Source organism: Eumetopias jubatus, unplaced genomic scaffold (genome assembly GCF_037043125.1).
Source record: "Eumetopias jubatus isolate StellerSeaLion01/CBP00866 unplaced genomic scaffold, mEumJub1_p1.0 scaffold_1, whole genome shotgun sequence".
Taxonomy (NCBI): domain Eukaryota; kingdom Metazoa; phylum Chordata; class Mammalia; order Carnivora; family Otariidae; genus Eumetopias; species Eumetopias jubatus.
The window spans coordinates 117,007,737-117,033,325 of NW_028274807.1; the positions used below are offsets into that span (position 1 = coordinate 117,007,737).

At 34.9% G+C, this 25,589-nt stretch overlaps 1 long non-coding RNA gene across 3 annotated transcripts in view; it reads left to right on the plus strand.

Annotated features, from left to right (window-relative positions):
- The window catches only part of LOC114205645 (uncharacterized), a 53,771-nt gene that overhangs the window by 21,403 nt on the left and 6,779 nt on the right, over positions 1–25,589 (plus strand). The window contains exon 4 of one of the 3 annotated variants that reach the window (XR_003608432.2): positions 24,792–24,946. The exons of 1 other annotated variant lie outside the window; for it this stretch is intronic. This is a non-coding gene — a long non-coding RNA (uncharacterized LOC114205645). Of the gene's footprint in view, positions 1–15,516; positions 15,667–24,791; positions 24,947–25,589 lie in introns of those variants that run through there. One more of the 3 variants, XR_015768816.1, reaches the window with a different exon arrangement.

Consider the following 25,589-nt stretch of genomic DNA (forward strand, 5'->3'; position numbering starts at 1 on the left):
GCCCCTTGTCAGATATGTAGTTTGCAAATATTTTTTCCCATTTTGTAGGCTGTCTTTTCACTTTGATCAAAGTTTTTTTTGTTCCTTTGTTTTTGTTTTCTCTGTAGAGCTTTTTAGTGTGATGTAGACCTGCTTATTTATTTTGTACTTTGTTGCTTGTGCTTTAAGTGTTATATCCAAAAAATCATTGCTAAGACCATTTCAAGGAGGTTTTTTCCTGTGTGTTCTTCTAGGTATATATGGTTTCCAATCTTTAAGTCTTTAACCCATTTTGACTTCATTTTGTGAGAGGTGATAAGGGTTTAGTTTATTTTTTTTACATGGGAATATCCAATTTTTCCAGCACCATCTATTGAATAGACTGTCTTTTCTCCATTGCGTATTCCTGGCTCTATGGTCAAATATTTGTTGACTGTATACACATGGGTTTATTTCTAGGTTCTCGATTCTGTTCCATTAGTCAGTGTGTCTGTTTTAATGCCAGTATCATAGAATTTTGATTACTATAGCTTTATAATATAGCTTGAAATCAGGAAGTATGATGCCTCTACTTTGTTCTTTTCTCAGGATAACTTCTGCTCTTTAAAAAATCCCATTAATAAAATGAAAAGGCAAGCCATAGATTGGGAGAAAATGTTTTTTATATATATATATATATATATATATATATATATATATATATCTCAAATTATATTTGTGTGTAATTATATAATATACATAATATATGTAATATATATTTATAATTATATTTTATATAGTTATTTTTGTATAAATATAACTGGTAAATAAATGCTGAAAAAGTATTCATTGTCAGTAGTCATCAAAAAAATGCAAACTGAAACTCAAATGACCAAATGACTAAATACCATTTAATACGGCCAAGATGAAAAGAACTAGAAATACCAGGTATTGGCAAGGATGTGAAACAGCAGAAACTCAAACATTGCTGGTGGTATTGAAAAATTGCACACTTTAGGGGCACCTGGGTGGCTCAGTCATTAAGCGTCTACCTTTGGCTCAGGTCATGATCCCAGGGTCCTGGGATTAAGCCCCGCATCGGGCTCCCTGCTCAACAGGGAAGCCTGCTTCTCCCTCTCCCATTCCCTCTGCTTGTGTTCCCTCTCTCGCTGTGTATCTCTCTGTCAAATAAATAAATAAAATCGTTTTAAAAAATTGCACACTTTAGAAAACTGTTTAGCAGTTTTACAACATCTAAGAAAACATTTACACAAATAAGTCAATGTCAAGAAATAGCCTAAAAATTTACCTTATTCCAAAAATGAAGAGAAAATTATATAGACATTCATCCCAGTAACAATCAGTGCTGGAAGACTATGAAACATTATTTACATTTTCCTCAGAAAAAGAAAGAACATCCTAAGAATTTAATACAAAACCAAATTATTACACAGGTTTAGGCTAACAGCCATTTCAAACCATAGAAATCATAGGATAAATTATATTGCTTTTAAAAAGGAAACCACTGGGGGAAAAAAAAGGAAACCACTGAAATTATTATAAAGAAAATAAACAAGCTTAAAACTAAACCAAAGAAAAAACAAAAACCTGTAGCAAACATTTAAAAAAGTGAAAGAAGAAGGGGTGCCTGGGTGGCTCAGTTGGTTAGGTGTCCAACTCTTGATCTCAGCTCAGGTCTTGATCTCAGTGTTGTGAGTTCAAGCTCTGCATCGGGCTCCATACTGGGCATGGAACCTACTTAAAAAATCCATAAAATAATTTGACAGAACTAAGTCCAAACACATCTCTCAGATGAATAAATTTATATGGAATAAACTTACTATAAAAGAGAAAACTCTTAGATTGAATCACAAAGCAAAACCCACATATAAGCTATAGATTAAAGAGATCCAATCTGATCCAGAAAGGTTGAAAATTAATAGTTGGTACAGCCATAACTGCAAGTGCCCACAAAATAAAAATAGGGGATATTTTTGCATGTTTTTCCCCAGTTTTATTGAGAAAGAATTGGCATACCTCACTGTATAAGCTTAAGGTGTATAGCATGATAGATTGATTTACATATGTTGTAAAATGATTCCACAATAGGTTTAGTTAACATCCACCGTCTCATATAGATACAATAAAAAGGAAAAGAAAAAACAATGTCTCTTTGTGATGAAAACTCTTAGGTTCTATTCTCTTAACAACTTTCCTACATACCATACAGCAGTGTTAACTATAGTCATTATGCTGTATATTGTATCTGTATTATTACTTTATAGGATAAATATAAGATATAAGATAAACATAAGATAACTGGAAGTTTGTATCTTCTAACCACCCTCTTCCAATTCCCCCTCCCACCACCCCTGCCTCTGGTAAACCACAATTATGATCTCTTTCTATGAGTTTGGTGTTATTCTTTTTTTTGTTTTTCCTGGATTCCATATATAAGTGAGATAATATTGAATTTGTCTTTCTCTGTCTGACTTATTTCCCTTAGCATAATGCCTTTAAGTTCCATTCATGTTGTTGCAAATGACAGGATTTCCTCATTTTTATGGCTGAATAATATTCCACTGTATATATATTTATAAAGAAGTTAATTATATATATATATATATATACACACACATATATATGTGTATCTATATCCCACATCTTTATCCATTCATCCATCAGTGGACACTTAGGTTTGTTTCCATTTCTTGGCTATTGTCAATAATGCTGCTATGAATATGGGGCTACAGATATCTTTTCAAGTTAGTGTGCATATATTAATATGTATCAATTTTTTTCACACTAATTGTTAGATGCTTATCAATCCCATTTCCTCTTCCACATGGGGCCACTACCTTTCCCAGCCCAAACTGCAACATGGATATGGCCTGGTGACTGGATTTTGGCTAAAGCAATGCGGTGGACAGGATACACTTACTTGCAGGCCTGACAATAAAAAGTTTCATGCAGTCTTCTCACCTTTTCTCTTGGTTAACAATAAGCAAAAGACCCAACATAAAATTCTGAGGGGGCCATAGAACATAACTTGAACTAATTTGCTCTTTTCTAAATATCAATATATGGTTGATAGATTATACTTACTCCTCTAGAGAGTATGGCCCTCCACACCAGAAGGTGACATCTTCAGGGGTGATTTCCTCATTCTGGGGCCTCTATCTACTTAAATCCCAACTATCATATATCCTTAAGCTTCAGGGGAAAGGTAATGTTGAAATATTGCTGAGAGTAGTGCAAATTAAAAACCATTTTCATTCACCTACTTTCCACCATGTAGAGGTTATGAATCATCAAATCTTGTACAACTATTAATATGTTCAGGTCAGTCCAACCATTTGATGAGAATGATCTCATTCCTGTCATATCCCTTTGTCTGGATAATTTCTTTTTCTATATTGTGTACTAACTCTTGACATAGGGTTATGATTTGAGGTTTCTCTGGTAGCTGATCTTTTAACTATAAACTAGTTGCCAACTCTTAGTTACCACTTTTATTGCTAAATATATCTTGTTACTATCTGCTGGAACCACTTTTTAAATCTCTCCTTTAACCCATATGCAATCCTATGATTTTCTTTCATACAAAGTGGAATTTTCTCATTTTTTTTCTCTTTAAGATGTAAAGAATTGCTGGGTATGACATTTATAGATTTTTTTGCAGATGATCTGGTGATTGTAACTAGTGATAAAGTGTTGAATTATATCAATGTATTAAAATGTATTTGAGCAGTAAAATACTACCACATTTTAGATTTCAAAGTCCTATTGAACTCTAAAATCTCAGCCTTAACCAATCACTGTTGACAAAATGATGGATGTTATACTCCTTTAAAAGTTTCCTTATGAGATTATTTAAAATTTCCCCTGCTTCCCCTATCCCATCTGTCTGGAGTGTCTGTACTTCCTTGGTCCAAATCAAATACTGCTTTAGGAGTTTGGGCAATATAATGGCCTCCTTTGTTTTTTAGACCCTTGGCTAAGGTAAAGTTTAAAAGTACATCATTGAATGTTAAATCATCCTCTGTTACACTTATAAAATTGGCTCATATTCTTCAAGTCTATTTGCCAATGTTATTCCATATCTAGAATCACCCTATTGTTCTCTTAAAGTGAGAAAATAAAAGGTGCTTTATTATAAAGAGCATAAACATTTTTTTCACTTAAAGATTATACTACCTAATTCAATTTTCCTTCTTGTTCCTTCTTAACTGCTTCTGAAAAACAGGAGACACAGCCTGTTAAGCTAATAGTTCCTAGGAAATAGTAAATTCCTAAACAAGCGTTGGGCCTTGTTAAATGAAGAGGATTTATTAAATAGTGGTTGTATTACTTTTCTAAAGCTTCCATAATAAAGTATCATAAACTAGGTGGCTTATAAAGAACAACAAAATCTATTGTCTCACAGTTCTGGAGGCTAGAAGTCTAAAATCAGGTGTCTACAGGGTTATGCTCCCATTGAAGCCTATAGGGGAATCCTCCCCATCACATCATTCTAGCTTTTGGTAGTTTGCCAAAAATTTTTGTCATTCTTTGGCTTGTAGATGCATTACTCTAGTCCTCTATCTTCATGTGGTATTCTCCCTATGTCTCCTGCTGGAAGTTTTCCTCCTTTTGAAACTCAGACCTCTGGACCAGTAGAGTGTAAGATTGTGGGTACAGGAAGCAAAAAATTTGCTGGTGGATACCAGGAGTAATAGTGAGTGATGCCACTCCCATATCCTCTAGGAAGCTATTTTTGTCTAACTTAGTATTATGTATATGACGTTTTTCCCTTAGCCAGGATTCACAGGTCCAGGAATCAAGGGATAGAAATGGGAATGAATCCTGTGACTGTTTGATACAACTGTTTTCCATATTCCACAGGCTGACCACTAATAGTATTTTGCTGATTAGTGAAAATTAACTCTCTTAAAAAAAACTCTCAGCAGTAAATAATTAGTAAAATAAATACATAATTATATATTGCTTATACTGTAAATTTTATAGAATTAAGTTGCTGCTTATTTGCATCTTATCCAAATTCTTTATAGTTTTCTTTTTTATCCATCTGTCAGTTGTTACTCCTTAATCTTACCATCTCAAATACCTCATTTATCTCTATCAGAGAGGGAAAAAGATAAACCCAATCACCTTAACAACTCAAGAAAAAAATAAACTAATACCACCAGCAAAACAAGTCAAAAAAAAGAGGCAAGATTTTTGACTTTATATTCTTGAGCTTGCTATATCTTTTCACTAGCTTATCGTAGTGATGTTAGCATCATTGTCATTCACTTTGAGTTCTTTGAGTACAGGATATATATTTACCAATAGAAAAGTATGTGGACCCTATGCTATGGTTTATTTACCTCTCTTTTGTGTGTAATTTTATCACTTTTGAAATATTTTTACATATATTATGTTGTTTAGACAAAAGGCCTTTGAAGTAGATTATTGCCTTTTTAAATAAGAAAACTAAGGTTGAAAGCAGTTAAACAATTTGTGTTCTGGCATGTAACTAGTTTAGTGGCAAATATGAAGCTCAAAATCCTCTTTTTTTTTTCCTACTACGACTCAGCTTTGGAAAAACTTTACAGATGGAATACTCTATCAAATATTGTAATAAAGATTATTTAATGTATTAAAATTCTTTTAACCTTTTAAAACTAATGCTACTTGTATGAATCTCATTCTAAAAAACACAATAGCTTAAAATCTGATTTTCATTCATCATTTACTTCTGTTTTTTTTTAAGATTTTATTTATTTATTTATTTGAGCATGAGAATGTGTGAGCGAGGGAGGGGGGAGAAGAGGGGTGGGGGGAAGGAGGGGGAAAGAATCTCAAGCAGATTCACACTGAGCACAGAGCCCAAAGTGGGGCTCAATCTCACGACCCTGAGATCATGATTTGAGCCAAAACCAAGAGTTGGAGGCTTAACCGATTGAGCCACCCAGGTGCCCCTTTTCATCATATACTTCTAAAAAATACTTCTGGATTGTTTAAATATTAAAGTATCTGATAAAACAGTTTTAAGAAAAAAAAGCAGTTACAGCTGAAAATTATCATTTCTTAATCATGAAAAGTTTTTTTAGTTATAGTCTAAGAAGACCTCATGCGTCATCCAAAATAATTTTCACAATTACTTCATGTATTTATCCCAAGGACATTTAATAAGTTGTAGGGACAATATTTCCTTTTATATATGTTTTCTGTAGTGAAGGATGGCACATCATCAGGTGCCAGTGTTTAGGTCATAGGTATAACTCCCAAAAGAAGTAATCTACTTAGAAAGGAAATGACTGCCCACTTTGTTTAAAATCAGTCCAGTGTGTTAAGAGAGAAAAAAAAGTATACCTTTATGTAGAGATGATGATCTAAATGTATATCTGCAGCCCTGATTGCTTCTCTGAGCTCCAGATATACATATTTGCCATAATGACCCTATCTACTGGGATGACCACTAGGCACTTCAAACTTAACCTGGTCCTACCAGAACTCCTGTGTCAGCCCTTTATCCCTGTCTTCGTAGAAGCTAAAATCCAAGACATTCTTATTTCCTCTTTCCTTCACATCCTATATCCAACCTATCTGCAACTGTTGGATTTAGTTTCAAATTATATCCCAATCACTTCTTGAAAACTCTACTGCTGCTGCCCTAGTCCAGGTTGCCATCATTTTCTCACCCTAACTACTGCAGTGGTCTGCCTGTTTTTATGAGACCATTACCCTACCATCCAGTCTCCACATGGAAGCCAGGGTGATATTTTTACAAGGTAAATTAAACCATGTCTGTTACTCCACAGCCCAGAATATGGCCCAATATCCTTATCTTGGTTTAAGGACCTACATAGCCTTCTGTCTTGTACCACTCTCTCCTTACCACTGCTGTAGCCACACAATCTTTCCAGCTCTTCTTATGAACACACCAATCTTGTTCAGACCTCAAGGCCTTCCCACCTGGTATTTCTTTTACCTTTCACTGAAGATATTTGCATGATTCAGTCCTTCACATCATTCAGGTTCCCTGAGAAACTTTTCCTGGTTGCTCCATCTAAAATGCACCCTCCCTGCTACTTAATTGCTTTTGACTCCTTGATTCATTTTCTTCATAGGAAGTGTTTATTTTTTGTTTTCACACTAATTGTCCCTCCTGCATGAATAGGAGGTTTGTCTTTTTCATGGCTCCATCCCCAGAGCCTGGTGCAGTGCCCAGTGCTTAGACAGAAATAAGTATTTTTGAATGAATGGATGAATGCATTTATTTAAATATTCATAGTTCTAAAATCGAGGGAAAATAGTTTAATTTAAAAATATATAATGCTGGGGCGCCTGGGTGGCTCAGTTGGTTAAGCAACTGCCTTCGGCTCAGGTCATGATCCTGGAGTCCCAGAATCGAGTCCCACGTCAGGCTCCCTGCTCAGTGGGGGGGTCTGCTTCTCCCTCTGACCCTCTTCCCTCTCGTGCTCTCTGTCCCTCATTCTCTCTCTCTCAAATAAATAAATAAATAAAATAAAAATCTTCAAAAAATATATAATGCTAGCTTAATAAGGAGTTACATTGCTTTGGAAAAATCTTAGTTAAAATTGTCTGCAATTTGCTTCCCTGAAGAGTTGATCTGCTGAGTGACTCAACCCTTAATAGGCACGCCTGGTGGCAGATGCAGGCATTGCAAAAATAAGAACTAAAAATATATAGTCTGTCTTCATCCACAGCAGTGGTTCTCAACCTTGGTCATACATTAGAATGTATGAACCGTTGAACACTACATCGAAAACGAAAGATGGTTAACTGCACATAAGAATAAAAAGCACATACAAGTTTCGGCTTTTCACTACAATTGTGGTCGCCAGCCACATCTCAGGGGTTGCATGTCGCCCCGTTTCCTTCTTGGTTCTTGCCCGATTAGCCTGGCACCGCCCAGGGGTGGTGCCACAATCCATCTGACACACACAACTAGGGTTTGGGTCTGGTCAGGGCCACGCCCAGGGCCAGGGTTAGGGTTTGAGTCCTGAAGTTGTAGTCTGATAATCAGTCCAGATCCCAGAACAAGTAATTCAGAATCTTCGAGGACTGTATTTAGGAATCTATTAACATTTAAAAAAAATTTCCCCTTAATTACAATGGACATCCAAGATTGAGAACCACTGATCCATGAAGCAAGGGGTTTTGTAAAATTATTCCTGATGCCAACAACAGTATAGGACGTATTCCAGTACCTGTTGAATTAATTAATGAGTGAGTTAATGAATGAATGGGTGCATGTAAAGGGTGTTGATAGCCAGTTGAACTGAACACCACTTGAAAACCATTTGGAGGGCTTGACGGGTAGAGTTGGTAGATTTAGCAAATAAAAATATAGGATCCCTAGTTAGACTTGAAATTTAGATAAAGAAGGATCTTTTTTTTTTAAAGTAATGTATGTCCCAAATATTTCAGGGAGTATACATATACTAAAAATATGTTCATTATTTGACTGAAATTGAAATTTAAGTGGGCATCCTGTATTTTATGTAGCAACCCTACCTACAAATGAAGAAACAGTTAAGGTTCTCTTGTAAAATTCAGCATGTTAAAATATTTAAAATAATTCACTGTTGAAGTAGTAATTTAGTTTTCTATCTTCAGCTGTACAAAGCTGCCATAAAGTCTATTATCCTTAGGAATGAATTTAATTTTGCCTTTTTAAGCTATTAATAGAGCAATCATAAAAATGAGGTGAGTTCTTGCACATCATAGATTTTCCAAATGAACTTAGAATTTAAATTCTTCAGTATTTGCTTTTGAACTATCGAATCTTATACTCTAGAGTAAAAAAAGAAAATTCAAAGTGTTTTTAAGACCTATGAAGTATACTCTCAGCATAACCTCTGAATCAGAGACTTCATCAGGTTCTGTATTCTGAATTCTCTTCATACCCTTATGAAGTAAGAGAAAGATAGGAGTCCCTCAGGCTATAGACCTGTATTTCTCCCTAGCTATATTCTGCTCATTATACTGACCAGCTAAAACTAAGATTAAATGGTGTTAGTGAATAAAACTTAACTTTAATGCTGGAAAAATAAAATGATTGAAACAAATCAATTGAATAATTGGTCATACAAGCAGAGGTCTCAAAGACATTACCTTTTTCTTAAAAGATCCATTAAAGTTCCCATCTTTTGCAAATGGTGGATAAACACCTTTCCACCAATAGGTGGCATACTCATGTGTTCAGAAACTCTCCGATGGGTGGGTGACCCAAAAAAGTATCAATTATGGTTCATTATGAGTGTGGACAGAATGGAATGATGAAAAGATAAAACAGGAAAAGCTATTCACATTTCTAACATTTTCTTTCTCCATTTGGAGAAAGCACAGTATAGGCTAGATTCTATGCTTCCTGAAGAATTTGCAGGAAGTGGCTTGCTAAGAGTTAGATGGTCAAAAAAACATTTGGTTTTATTTGCACAGTGTCTTTGATTGTTTGAGTACCTCCTCTTCAAAACTTGCCCAGATGTTGTAACAAAAACCAAACTGTTGCAGCAATTTTCCGGGTTATATGCCATTTCTTTGTAGACATTTTAGCAACCATCCCTAAATCTAATAATGGATAAAAAAACAAAACCAAAAAATCAGAAAAGGAGAAAGTCTATTCAGATAGAAATTTTAATTCATCTATCCCATAATTCTGAGACTATTTCGACAAGGGTAAAGTCAAGCAAGCTATATATTTTTTGCATATTGCTCTAGCTGACAATCTGCAGTGAGGCTACAAGAACATTAGAACTCAAATTGATTTTTCTGACATGGAGTGAATCTGGCACCATGCTCTTTCATGAATATTATTTCACCTTTCTCAGAGCTTGAGATGACATAATTGCAGGATTTGTACATTTTCAGCAACACACACTATTTAAGATATCTGATGTAGGTATTATATGACTTTGAAATACAAAATTTCAAATTGTGTTTTTAGAAAGACTGGTCTTGTGGAAGTGGATCCAGGTGGGAGTGCTTAGCTCTATTTTGACTTTTAGTAGTCCTCATATTTACCTTGCAATTCAGTACAAAGATGAATGCTCTCAATTCAAGATATTATACCTGGAACTATATGATTCCCTAACAATGTTTGTCAAGTTTCAAACATATGCATAAGTATATATTTTTAGTGTATTGATTTTATGTTTTTTTAAAACAGGATACCTATGGTAATAATAATAATAATAATAATAGCTGTTCCTTGCTGAGGCAGTAGAGTTAAAGTTAAAGGCATGGACCCTGGGGTTTTTTCTTCTTATGTTCTGACCCCAGCTCTGACTCTTTTTTTTTTTTTTAAAGATTTTATTTATTTATTTGACAGAGAGAGTCACAGCGAGAGAGGAACACAAGTAGGGGGAGTGGGAGAGGGAGAAGCAGGCTTCCTGCGGAGCAGGGAGCCCGATGCGGGGCTCCATCCCAGGACCCTGGGACCATGATCTGAGCCAAAGGCAGATGATTAACGACTAAGTCACCCAGGCGCCCCTCCTGGGTGTTAGTTTGGCAAAACTAACCTCTCCAAACCTTAACTGCCTCATTTGAAAACTTGAGATAATAATAACAGCTACCTGTTGGCACTGTGGACTAACTGAGAAAATGTATGTGAAGACCCCAGCACAGAGTAGGCACTAGATGGTTGGTAGCTGCTCTTCTATGGGTAGAATTTGTAAACTGGAAGTTAATACTTTAATGAACTCATTTCTGAATTAGAGATAATAACAGTAACTACCTTTAGGGCTTTTGTGAGGATTAAATGAGGTAAGGTATGTATAATACACTAAGCTTAGTGGCTGGTACACAGTAAGCAAGTCGATAAATGGGAGCCATTGTTTTATTATTATTATTCTCCAGTAAAAATATCATCCTCATTTTATTGAGTAGAAACTTGGGCCAAAATAGGCTAGAAGGTAATTCGGCCAGCATTCAAACCCTAGTCTGTCTCCAAAGACCCACCTCCTTTCATGACAATCTCTTTGGCTCTAACCAAAGGTAATTCTGACATTAAGACAGCTGACAGTGAGAGACCAAGAAACATGTTTTATTTCAGTTCACTTGCTCAGAGACGGGACATTCTTCCTACCACTTTGCTGATACTCTACTATATAATAACTGAAAAATACATTGTTTACTCTAAATTTTGAGGCCTTTTTTAAAAACATTATAATGATGTTTTATCATTCAATGAGAATATAGAGATTACATAACCAAATTAAAAAAATAAAGAAACCAATATCGTATTCTTTAAACTCTCCAAAATGTCTGATAAAATTATAGACTTAGTTGTACTTTTTGGTGCCTTTTAAATGAGTAAGAAAGCTAATATTTAAAACTAGTATTTTGAACAAAGATGTTACATGAAATTATTATTTTTATTTTTAATGTTTAGTTTTTACCTCAAGTGTTTACAAAATGCACCTGGCTAAATATAAATAAGTCAATCAGTTAGTGTTCCAGATGTCTTGGGAAATATCCAGATGTTTGTGATCTTAAAAAAGGATATTTTCAAAACAACCATTTTATTTTCCCACTTTTCAACTGCATGTGCTAGCCTAGCTATTACACTGACTTAGCTCTAATTTGCTTTTTAGTGTAAAATAACCTGAATCTTTTCATAGGGAAATCCAATTCTGAAAGTATAAACTTTAAGTCACTTTGAAAATATTTTAGAAAATTAGAATGGAAAGAAAAAAAAGGACTATTTAACCCAGGGATTGGTAAAATTTTCTATCCAAAAACTAGATAGTAAATATTTTAGGCTTTGTACGTCACATGATCACCCTTGAAACTGCTCAGTTCTGCCTTTGTAGAATTGATAGGCATGGCTGAATTTCAATAAAATTTTATTTACAAAAGCAAGCAGCAGTGGGCTGTGTTTGGTTGGCCTGGGTCTAACACACTAAAGATACCAGATATATTCTATTTTGGATAAGTAAACATAAGTTAGGGAGAAGAAAATTTCAAAATAGTGGAATCTATCACTATCCAGTTGGCCTTGAAGATGTAATGATTATACTTCATTTGCCCCCATCTCCTTACTCCCCTTCTCTGACCTCCTTTGTCCCCCAGAAGCTGACTTTAACAGACTGCATCACCCTTGGACTTTTGGGTGACACGAGCCAGACATTAGAAGCTAAAGAGAGAAATTCTTACAACTTTGGAGTGATTCACCCAGGCATAGTTACTTAACTGCTTTCCAAACCTGGACTACTGTGTCCTAAGGGAAATCCACACTGTGCACAAATCTTTCCCCTCTCCTCCAAACGAAAAAGTGTATTGCTTTTCTATTCTCTCAGGGTAAGCTTCCTGTTGATTCTCACTTAGAAAATACCTGATAAATCTGCTGAGTGTTAACTAACCCTCAGGGAGGGACTTCTCTTTATTAGAGGATTTCAAGAAATGTCTTAAAAAGTAAATAAGGAATTTATGAAGATGGTACTGAAAGCTACCCTGTGGAACATGGGGCAAAAGAGTCTTTCTGGCAACTCCTCCTATCTTAGAGAAAATTCATTATCCATAAAGTCAAACTTGATACTAGTAACAAACCAAGATTTGGGGACACAGGCATTTTTGTATCACCTCACCAAATGCCAATTAGGCCTTTTAAAACAAGTGGTGTAATGTTTATTCATCTTTGATACCACCTTAACTGATATTCTCTATATATTTTTAAATTAGTCTAAATTGTCAGGTGCTTTGGTATCCATGACGTAATTGAGAGTTGATGAAATAGAACTAAAGTGGTAATTTTTTTTTCATTTAATCTTGATAATTAGAGATATTCCTGGTTTGACTAAGGATGTGTCTGCTAAGAATCTGCTGTTGAAAAACAAAATCATTTTAAAGTCTGTTGATGAACAATTTGTATTTTTATATTTCCTGAAGTGCACTTCTTGGAACACTAATCTTATGAGTCTCTATAAAGGAGTGTGGACATATTATCTATAGCCTGCTCTTAAAGGATGGCAATGCACAGGAGCAGATTGAAGGCTCTGAGAAGTATTGTAGTAACTAACCTGTTTAAGTTTCTTCACAAAATATTTACCAAGTCTAGTTAACCATGAAATCTTATTTTGAATGTGATTTAGTAACACTTCATAGAACTTACTTTGGGAAATGCTGGTTAATGGTATTAAAATATCTGGTTTTGGGGCACCTGGGTAGTTCAATTGGTTAAGCAACTGACTCTTGGTTTTGGCTCAGGTCATGACCTCATGGGTCCTGAGATTGAGCCCCCCACCCCCAGCTCCACACTCAGTGGGGTCAGCCTGAAGATTCTCTCCCTCTACCCATTGACCCACGTGTGCACGTGCAAGCTCACGCTCTCTCTCTCTCAAATAAATCTTAAAAAAAAAAAATCTGGTTTTAATCGCTAGGAAAATTGCCACTATTCCATTCAATTATTTTTGGCATCAGTTGATTTGAATATTTTTTACTTAAAATTCTTGTCTTTGAAAAGATTTAGAAAGAAAAAATTAAAGAAGCCATTTCCCTAAATGTCTGGTAAACACAGCTTTTGCCTGCCTCCAGGTAATAGGCCTGCTGAAGTTGTCACCAATAGTGCTTGAGAATAAGTACTTCCTACCAATGTTCAACATTCAGCATCACCTCTTCTTGGAAGCATTTTTGACCCATGGATCCAGTTACTTGCCCCCTCCTTTACATTTCCCTTGCTATAACATTTAATGATTGTGTTTATAGTCCATGATTTACTTATCTAATCCCACACCCACTGGATCAGAAAATCCTTAAGGGTGGAAACTACAATTAATCATCTTTGTTCCTAATATCTAACATAGTATTTGATTTTAAGTAGATGCTTAACAAAGTGAATTCCTATTACAATTCTACATAGTTTGAGGCTCCTACAGAAATAGTTTACACTCTCACTAGATATTTTGGCAGTGGTATGCTGGAACTGGCATGTACCAACTCATCAAAGCAGATTGTCAGAGATTGTCAGAATTTTGCTAGCTGATTAATTTCACATTGGTACCTTGATATTAGCTAATGGTGAGAATATTTACACCACAGAAACTGGCAGAAACTATAAATCAAAGTGCTCTTTTTTTTTGTCCCAGAGAGCCAGTTGTTAAATATTTTCCAGCATACCACTATATTTAATATATTTTATTATTCTTCATTAAATTGCTATTTAATAGTAAAATAATTTTAACATTTTAAAATAATAAGTTCCAAATGAGTTGTTCTGTCTCCTCATTTGGACTGCAAATTCTCTGGGGAAAGGGCTATTGCTCTTTTCCTTTAATGCCCCAGTGCCTAGGAACTTGTAAGCCCTCAATAAATAATTGCATGTGGAGGCATTAATGTCCTAAATAGGCTTTGTGTTTTGAGCAGTGGGCAAAGGTAGGGTGGGTGTGGGAGTGTCTGAAAGGAATGAAAAATACAAGAAAATATTTTGAGTTGATCCTAGCACTGAATTTTATGTTCAGAAATTTTACTATACCATATATTATTTTTTCATTCTAATTTTATATTTATTCTCAAATTTTAAATATGGTGAAAAAGTTATATTAAAACCAGTGACATAATCATAGCCACAAATGATAATCTCAGGGATATAGGATTTTGTGGTGGTTGGACTACAGACAAAGACATACTTTTACTGCCACAAAACTGCAGCAAAATTAGCTGGAGTTGCAGTATTTCATTAATTCCCCATTTAAAAAAATTATCTTAAAAGGCCATTAATTTCCAGGGATATTATCCAACCTCATGAACTAAATTATTATATGGAGTGTGATTAGAATTTCAATACAAGTTTATGACCACACATGAAGAAAATACTGCCTGCACATGTACTATTTATGCTTATGTTGTTACAAATGAAATAATTCCTTGAAGCCAAAGGCATCTAATTCTAGAATTTCACCTAAGAAAAATGCATATTTTAAAAATATTTTAAATTAAGATATATTTTGTGTATAGTAAAATATACAGATATTAAAAGTAAAGCTTGATAAATTTTTACATACATATAAAACCTCTATAACCATCACCAGATCAAGATGTAGACATTTCCACCTTGCCAGAAAGTTCTCTTCTACTCCTTTGTTGGCCTGTTGCCCAACTCTAATACCCACCCTTCCCATGGCATTATTTTGATTTCTATACCATAGATTAATTTTGCCTGTAAAATACATATTTTTAACAATGTATTTTTTGTTGTTGTTGTTACCAAATATATAAAAAGGAAAAATTACTGTTTGGGTACTAGTTCGGGACAAATGAATATAAAACAGATTAGTGGTTATATATTTAATAACAATAATGATTAGCTTGTACTTTCAGGCACCTAGGAATTCTTTATCAAAGTGATTTTTAAAATATCTGCCAAGACTTTAGGAGTTGTCAGTAGCTACTGATTTTATTTACTCTTTGCCTATAGTTCAGTTAAACTCATGACTGTTTCTGTATGAAGAAAATTTTTGTGTTCTTTTAGTCCATTGTTAGAGGACCAGGAGTACAGAATAGACATATATATATATATATTTTAAAAGATTTTATTTATTTATTTGACAGAGAGAGAAACAGCGAGAGAGGGAATACAAGCAGGAGGAGTGGGAGAGGGAGAAGCAGGCTTCCCGCGGAGCAGGGAGTCCGATGCAGGGCTCCACCCCAGGACCCTGGGATCACGACCTGAGCAGAAGGCAGACGCTCAATGACTGAGCCACCCAGGTGCCCCTAGACATACATACTTTTGTCAAGAATTTTATAATCTAATATCTGTAGATTTTACATGCCTTTCATCATTCACCACTGTTTGCTTTATTAGGCTTTCTCTCCTAACTGGTATGTTTAAAGTCAGTCTAGGATTGGAATCTGGTTCTCCACAACTTTTACCCTATGGTTACATCAGCCTAGTAAAAAGAAAAATAGATCTTTCCTTTGACAGTGGGCCACAGAGATGTAGCCACAAAGCCAAATACTCTTGCTCAAGTGGAACTTTATTGGCCCTGAACAGATGGTTTCTGGGAAAAACCTAAAGGGCGTGATTTTCCACAATGTGTCTGCACAAACAAGATGGACTTCAGAGGCTGGAATGATAATAATTATATTTTGTATGGTCTAGGGTTTTCCTTCTTCCCAAGTTGTCTTTGAGAAGGGGCAGAATGTGAATGAAATAAGCTCCTCAAGACAGCATTCTCTGGGTGTTGCTTTTCTGGCCTGTTGCCCAACTCTGAACACAATTCTGTCTATAATTATCAATGGGGGTTCAGGCTAGAGACTGACTAGACCCTCTGTAACTTTAATGTCTTCATCCAATATTCTATACTGGCGATTGCTCTTGGTGGTCAACATCCCACCCCCACCTTATCCCTCGATTCCCCTGGTGGAGTGTAACAAAAGCATTATGAAAGAAAGGATAATAATTTTGTATCCTCTATTTAATTTTGTTTTAATTATCATTCTCTCTAAAAATTCCTGTTTTTTTTTCAGAGATATTTGATTCAATCTAGTTCCCTCAATATCTCAAACTTGAAATTCAAGTTAAAAAATGTACACCTGGAATTTTGCCTAGATAATGATTTTTTTCTCTTAATTATTCTTTTTAAACTTAATTTAAATGAATTCAATTAAGCAAATCTCTTTTGGCTTCTATTATGTGCCTGACACATATCCAAAGTCCTGGGGAAACAACAACAAATAAGAAGATCATAGTCTATAAGGCAGAGATTCTCAGAGGAGCTGAGGTCAGGGAGAAGGGGTAGATCTGGGAATATTTTTCTTCAAAAAAAAAAAAAAAAAATCCCACTACAAAAAATGTAGTGAATATTGTAGTGTGGCTATCTCCCCAGCATCTGTTTGTCTCTTCTTAGAAATCTTCCTGAACTTTCATTTTGGTAGCCACGACTACTTCATATAGCTCTGGCTTTAGGGTAGGGCAGGAAGCTCAGGTCTAAGGTAGACACCTTATTTTCATATTCTGATCTCAGTAATTGGTTAATGGTTGCACCACCATAAGAAAGCCAGCCTCAACATGAGGCTAATACATAAAAGACAGAAACCTGGAAAGGAATATGAGTCTTTAATCAAACCAATCCCGAAGCCCACTGATGCCCTAGACTTCCCAGTTATATTAGTCCATAAACCTCTTTTGTATTTAAACTCGTTTTGCTTTACAGTAAATATTAAGTTGTAACAAAGAAACAAAACCAAAAATTAGTTGTTAAAATAAGATGTTAGTTTATTTCTTGTGTAATAGTTTGACTTCATTATCTAAGGGTAAAGAGGTGCTGTTAAATGAGGTCTTCCAGAGGCTGAGAGATCCTATCAGTAGGATGACCTCCTTTTGGGGATGGTTGAAGCTGGGTCATTGCCATGTCTATAACCCATCCTATAGGAAAAGCAGAAAGAGAGATTGGGGAATATATCCCTGATGTTTTAAGGCCAAAGGCTAGAAATGGCAAAGATTACTTCTATCCACATTATCATTGGTCTGTTTCATTACCTAGCCACACCAAACTACAAAGTAGACTGGGAAATGTAGTCTCTAGCTAATGTCTATCTAAAACTTGATTACTAAGTAAGAAGGGGAAAATAGATTTAGGAGACAGCTAAGAATCTGTCACACAAGTTTAAGTTTTTTTCTGTTCCTTATAACATCATAAGTTCTGAGACATAAGAGGAGACATTCATGTTAGCATTTGTATTTAATGAGGTAGGTACTATAGAAACACAAAAAAATGAAGCATTTTTTCTTCTAGGTCTTGCCTTAAGGATAAAAATCGCAATTCTAGGGAACTGTTTCTTCCAACATTATTAGTAGGGCAGATTTAAGCCATTAGAAGGTTCTTGGGGATGTTCAATAATTTTTCCTTGACTCATTGTCTCACAGATCTCTCTAACCTGATCTATTAGTTTTTGTTTTTTGGTTTTTTTAAAGATTTTATTTATTTGACAGAGAGAGACACAGCGAGAGAGGGAACACAAGCAGGGGGAGTGGGAGAGGGAGAAGCAGGCTTCCCGCTGAGCAGGGAGCCCGATGTGGGGCTCGATGTGGGGCTCGATCCCAGGACCCTGGCATCATGACCTGAGCCAAAGGCAGACGCTTAACAACTGAGCCACCCAGGCGCCCCTATTAGTTGTTTTTCATTCAGTCTCCTGCTTTATTTCAAAGTACAGTTTCTAAATGGCCTTTTATTGGATATGTTGAGTCATTGTCTTTCTGAGCACATGCAAAATGAAAACTGTTTTCCAATTAATCATTACTTTTACTTGTTTAAATGAGAGTACAGAAATAGTCAGTGGCATTTATAGAAAAGTACTTCAACCAACCAAAATGTGGTCAATATTTAATATACTCATTGGGCTATCTATGTGTAAATGGTTCACTTTAGTTATGTAATTTCATTGTAAAATTATAATAATGGAATGTTTTAGTTAAAACCTAAGGAAGTTATAGTTTCATTTGAAAAAAATTTTGCTTCCTATTAAAAATAGTAGCATACCAGAGCTTATAGATTTTTTTATAGACTTTATTTTTTTAAGCAGTATTAGATTCATAGCAAAATTGAGAGGAAAGTACAGAGAGTTCTCATATACTTCATTGCTCCCACACATGCATAGCCTCCTTCATTATCAACATCTCCCATCAGAGTGGTACATTTGTTATAATTGATGAACCTGCATTGACACATCATAATTACCCCAAATCCAGTTTATATTAGGATTCACTCTTGGTGTTGTACATTCTATGGGTTTTGACAAATGTATAATGACATATATCCACCATTACAGTATCATACAGAATAGTTTCACTGCCCTAAAAATCATCCTACCCTTGGCAACCACTGATCTTTTCATTGTCTTGCCTTTTCCAGAATGTCATATAGTTGGAATCATATAATACATAACCTTTTCCAGTAAGCTTTTTTCCCTTAATTATATGTATTTAAGTTTCCTTGAGATCAAGAGAGCTCAAATGTAGCCATAACCTTCTTATAATAGTCCAGCTGATAATTTTCACTTGAAGTAATTTTTTTTTCCATTTAAAATATTCTGATTCCACATCAGATCTAAAATGAGGCTTTTAAAAGCTTTGGTAATCACTACTGAGGTTTCCCAAGAAGCCGTTTTCTCCCTTTTTGCCACCAATATTTTATTTTTATCCTTAATCTCAAAGATTTGTTCTCCAATGAAGGGAATTCCCCTTGTAGCATTACTTCTTTCTCTTTTCAAACCCTATGGTTTGTAGATACAAAACACACAAATTCATTTATTTAAAAATATGTATCTGTTTTTAAATTTTAAGATTTTAGTATCTTAAAAATGACAAGATATTTCACTTTACCCAACACATCCTTAGCAACTAGGTCCATCTATAGCTGTTGCCTTTTTCATTCATCTTAAAAAAGATTTTTTAAAGAATTATTAGTATAACAATAAGATGAATTATAACAACACCTCCATTATTTGTTAAAGAGAAATTCATTAAAGAATCATAACTATTAATCAGTCAATACTTTATCAACTACATAATAGACACTATATAATGACTATCCTGTATGTTTTATTAGTATGTGATTCAATTTAATTCATATTGATTAGTACAAAAGTAAAGAAATAGTACTATAAAATAAAATATATTCTCTGTCAGAATTCCAAGCTGAGATATTTATTTCATGATATGTATTACTTAAGTTACCAATCTGAAATCATAACATAATTTGGTGTCTGGGAAATTGCATAAGTTTGAAGAAAAATATATATCTTCTTAAGTTGTTTTCCTACATTGACATGTAACTTTTTTTTTTTTTAAGATTTTTATTTATTTATTTGACAGAGAGAGACACAGCGAGAGAGGGAACACAAGCAGGGGGAGTGAGAGAGGGAGAAACAGGCTTCCCGCTAAGCAGGGAGCCCGATGCAGGGCTTGACCCCAGGACCTGGGATGATGACCTGAGCCGAAGGCAGAAGCTTACCGACTGAGCCACCCAGGCGCCTCTGATATGTAACTCTTAAATTCACATTACGTTTTGAAAGAGGTATATTCATCTGTAAGATGGTTCAATGAATACATTTGCCTTTATAAATTCACTGTTTAAATATCAAAGCAGAAGCATTAAACATTGGACAACAGGTTCGGTGGTCTTCAAAGTGAGGCATGTACACACCTTAGTTGCTATACAAATCTATCCAGAGGAATGTGGCAAGGAAATATTAGAACACATATTTCTTGTTAACTTTTGGAATCTTATTTATTTAAAATGGCTATTTTTATGAATTTCCATAATATATAAGATATCAGTACAGGAACACATGTATGTAATTTATAAATAAATATATTTAATGGGTATATTTTCTTTTTTTTCTAATAGCATTGCTCAGTTTGAAGAGTTTGTAGACACTGACTCTAGATATAAACCTCATTGATGTCTGTTGTATGGCTCGTACCTAATACAGTCCTTGATACAAAGTAGAGATGCTTAGTAAATATTTGTGAATGCATAATCAGAATGGGTAGGGAAGGGCTCCATGCATTATCTCAGTCTTGGAATGCCATGGAAATAGACCCAATATATAAATAGGTCAAGTAAACGTTTTCTAGACCTGTTTTTTTCAGGACACTTAGACTTCTAGTGATTGCTGTGATACTCGATTATCCCAGGACAACACAGCCCTCTAAAATGCATTCCCCCATTGTTGTTGTTGTTTTAACTTTACCGCAGAACAAAAAAATAAAAACAAATAAGTAAACCACATAAGTAATTAATATGCTAGAATTGCATTTGGTCTTAACAATGAAGAGACAATTATGTAAGAACTTACTATTGAATCTAAATATGTTGAAAAGGAGCAAAATGAGGGGTTGAAAAGGATACTTACAAAGACACATTTTCTACTAATGTTCAAGCCTAAACCTTTAAGAACAAAGCCAATGTCATTAATTTAATTTATTAATTTTAATGTTATTAAAATTTTTATAAGACTTTATACCTTTAAGTTTCTATAAAAATTAAGTGAAAAGGAGAAATAGAAATTTAGAGAACAGTTCTTTTTAAAAAGGAATGAGTGACAGCATAGCTTCTTATACAGAAATTATAACCCTGTTATTTTGGAGAAAATGGTAGTATTTTCTGAGGAACCTGTAGTGTGGGCCTCAGCAGGGTGTTAGAAATTAAATAAGATTGCTTATTGACGGTTAAACTTGAAGGTGAGAGCAGAGAGGATAATTGCATAGGTATGCAAAGTCACTGGAAAGACAGTCTTAGCTGTCCCCAGACTGAATAAATCATTATATCCAAAGAAAGACTGTTGCTAATAAGGTGGGAGCTACTCAGTCAAGGAGCACAACTTACCTAGCTGCTAGACTTCAGAGTTATTTGTCTTTAGATGAGTTCCTGTGTAGTTATAGATGAGGGGGTGTTGCCAATGGACTTTCAAGGGTGTTTGGGTTGGTTTTTGGGTTTTTTTTGCCTTTTTTTTTTTAATAAGACCTTCCCCATTCTGAGTTTCCAAAATAGTATTTCTACTTGATCTGATTTCATCCCACCAAGGCGCCTTCTGAACAAGGGGCCTTCTCCTGATTTGCTTGCTCAGCTACACTCACCTACAAAAAGAAAAATATACTGATTATATGAATTTGGGTCCCTTTTGATTCCTGTGATAGTGGTTTATTAAAGTGAACTAATTAAGTGGTTTCTGATGATGTTTGGGGTTCAAGCTGAGAAGGTGACCATGCCGAAGATGCAGACACTCCCCTCTATGAGACAGAGTTTTTGTTATGCATGAACTGGTGTCTTCCTTCAGTTTGGATTCATTTTAGGAACCATGAAATTTGCTCAGGTCTTATCATTCCTGAATGAGGACAAAGCAAAGTATTTGGCATTTTGAAATGTTAAAAGGTTGACCTGAAGCCAGGATTTGGCAGACCAATGAATTCCACCCAGCTTCTGCTTAAAGAACTTAGTTTGGCTACCTCTTCTTTGCACTTTCTTGCTTACCCCAAAAGGGATTTGTACACAAAGCACAAAATACTTTAATGTCTACATGAAAGAACAAAGAAACTTGGACTTTGTTATTTTTTTTAAAGGGGTGACCCAGTAGTTTCACATTGTGCATTTTATAGCGAAGCTCCCCCCAAATCTATTAGCTCTCCTTCTCAATGTTTTCACCCTTGGAGCAGCTCTTTAAAAATCAGTTTCTCTCCCTACCCCCTTTTCTTTGCAGGCGGTCTTCTTTCTTGCATGCACACACCCTATATTTCACAGTTCTCAGTCTGGGTGGACCCTACCCCTTTCAAAGTCCCAACTAACCTGTTCTCCCCTGAGAACCATCTTGTCTCTGAGTGCTCTCCTTCTACTGAACAGCCCCCTTAAGATTCCAGAGAAAAAAATCCATTACCTAAGTACAGCAGTGAGAACAAAAACTTCCTTGGGAAGACAATTTGAAATGATATAACATTCTTGTTTTAAAAATAAGCAAGTATCAAATGGGTGATTTCTTACCTTAGCATAGGCACAAATTCTTTAAAATGTGAAAATTAAAGCAAGACAAAATAATTATTTAAACCTTTGAATTTGGTAACAAATGACCCTATCATGGGTAAAACAGGAAGGGCTTTGAAAAGAATTCCAAGGGAAAATTTGAAAATGTTGGGCAATGAAAGAATACATAAAGAATTATATTTATTTTTTATATTACAAAGCCAATTCCTAGACATTCCTCTTAATCTCAAGCCATTATTGAGGTTATTGCATTATTATTTTTTTAATTATTATTTTGGTGGTCTTTTGCTTTTCTATTATTGGTGAGGTCATTATACATATTTTCTCCCCCAGCTTTATTGAGATGTAATTGACATACAACATTGTGTAAATTAAGGTGTACAACATGTTTTGATTTTATACGCTTATATATTGCAAAATGATCACCCCAGAGAATTAGCTAACACTGCCATCACATCACATAATTACAGTTTCTTTTTTGTGGTGATAACATTTAAGATTTACTCTCTTAGCAACTTTGAAAGGTTACTATATTTTGTTTTTATTTTATTCTAAGGAAAACCACTTGGCTAATCTTCACCCAATGTCAAGCGATCTTATACTAGGCAAATCATTACATTTCTTTGAACTTCAGTTTCTTCATCTGTAATATAGGACTAATATTTGTACTGTTACAAAGATTAAATGATATAATTAGTATATGAATACTAATGAAAATTTTAACAACTGGCTCCACAATCCTTTCCAAGGAGGAACTTAAGGGACAATTGCCTATATGCTAGATTTTAAGGTGAAAGTTTGGGGTTTTTCCCCTTAAAATCATTTATCCCTTCATAAAAGATAGCAACCTTAAATTCAAGTCTCATATTGTACATCATTCTTTCAACAGTTTCATGTTGGACAACAAAGAACTATTTGGGGAAGATCTGTCTGAAACAGCTTCAATCAATGTTAATTTCAGTTGTTGATAAAGGTCACCTGAGAGACTTGGTTATTTAAAAAAAAAAAAAAAAGAGGCAAAGAAATTTAACCCAGCTATAATCATTATTTCCCAGGGTGACCTCTGAATTGTAAGTGTTGAATGTCATTGTAAATAATGCTTAAAGGTCACTTTAAAAAGCAATAAATTAAATGGTTACATTATGGAGCACATAAATAACATGTTCATTCTTATGACTTTGGACAAAATTTCAGTATAAGCAGTCTGGCAGGATTAAACATGCTGTACTTCCAACTAGTTAGAAATAAATGAACTTGATGTGTTTTGAAGAACTGTGTTAAATGACTTAACAATGGCTCTATTGATGGCAAAGACATCCATGTCAAGTGTGAAGAATTTTCATGAACTGTGAGAATGAGGATAAAACCCTTGTATTATAAGAAGCAATATAGGTCCTATATCATGTATGTTTTTAAGTATCATTGTGTGGTTCAGTTGATAAACTCAATATTGTAAGAAGACATTTGATTGTTTCTCCTATATCAATCATTTACATACATATTTAAGTTGGTCAGAAACTTTTTAAAGGGCATCTTCTCTTTTGGAAAATGCATTTTCTTGGATCTCTTACTTTCAGGCACAGATAGTATCTTCATGAGCATCTTCTTGGAGAGTTTGTGACTAGAAGACGAGAGGAGTTTGTTTGCCCCTGAGAGTAGGGAGCAAGAAGGGAGGGAGGCTATAATCACCCAAAAGTATGGGAAGATGGACCAGTGCACATTCCCAGGAATGGAGAGACCGAGCCACAGGAAAAGAATAGAGATGAATATGTTCATCTAATATTACCTGTGTACTGCAATATAAACCCCTCCCAAGTCTTCCATCACTCCCCAAATCTTCGGAAATCTATATACTTTCACATGCTTTGTGAGAATATTTTTGTGGAACTCAAGAAGGGGGATGTCTTGCATCTGAGTTAATAGTGGAACCTGGGGCACAAGGAGCCTGGAGGCCAAAATGACCTTAAGAATATAGAATATTCCCTGTTTTCTCACCTCGTACTTGTGGAAAATTTGAGGAAAGCTCAGAGCTTTCACCAAGCAGGAGTCAGGTCAGTCTCTCCCAGACACCACAGGAAGGGGCCATCAGTGACAAGTGGGACAGAAGCATGTGTGAGTTGGGAGTTCTAAAGCATTTAATAAAGTTATTATTATTATTTTCTGTCCAATAACTTGTATCAAAAAGTCAACTACTTCTGATACAAATACAGTGGAGTATTTTAAGTGTCTAATTCTGACTTTAAGAAAATGTATTATGTTCAAGACCTTTGTGTATTTTTAGAACTCAAGTTAATTTTCTCTTACCTCATTTGAGACCTATTTTCTTTTTTTTTCTTTTATTTAAAGATTTTATTTATTTATTCATGAGAGACAGAGGGAGAGAGAGAGAGAAGCAGAGGGAGAAGAAGCCTCCCAAGGAGCAGGGAGCCCGATGTGGGACTCGATCCCAGGACCCTGGGATCATGACCTGAGCCGAAGGCAGATGCTTAACCATCTGAGCCACCCAGGTACCCTTGAGACCTATTTTCAAAGAAAGAATATTTGAATAGTTAATTATTAATTTGAAAATAAGTACTTTATGAAATAAGAATAGAGCATCACATTTTTATTGAAATCAAACCTGTCACTAAGTGGGTTTAGATTTTCCTCAGTTTTTACATGAAATTTAAGTGCTTTGGCCAGTGCTGCACACATTCTCAATTGTTCTGTGTACCAATTTTACAATTTACTTTTATTTTACAAAGGGTCATATCCAAAGTTCAACTTTGTTATTTATGTTATCAGAGAATTTTTCTGAGGAACATAAATATTAGGAGTAGAGAATGTCTAGCTCATAGTACCCAAGTGGAAGGTCAAATAGAACATTTAGGAATGCTACTTTTCAAAATTAATGGTAAAAGCATTAGCTTCAAGATCATAACTTATTCTTAAAAATCAACAAGATGGAATTAAAACATGTTCTAATTTTTTTTCCTAAAATGATCTTTATATATCTCTAGTTTCCATAACAATAAAAAGAGCTTTTATCAATTTTGGCAAATGAAAGTAGCATTTCATAAGCTTTGGTAAGAAAAGCAGTTAGATGAAGTTGCTTCTGTTATTAAGCATTACTAATTTAGTCTTATTTGAGGCATTTTACTTCTT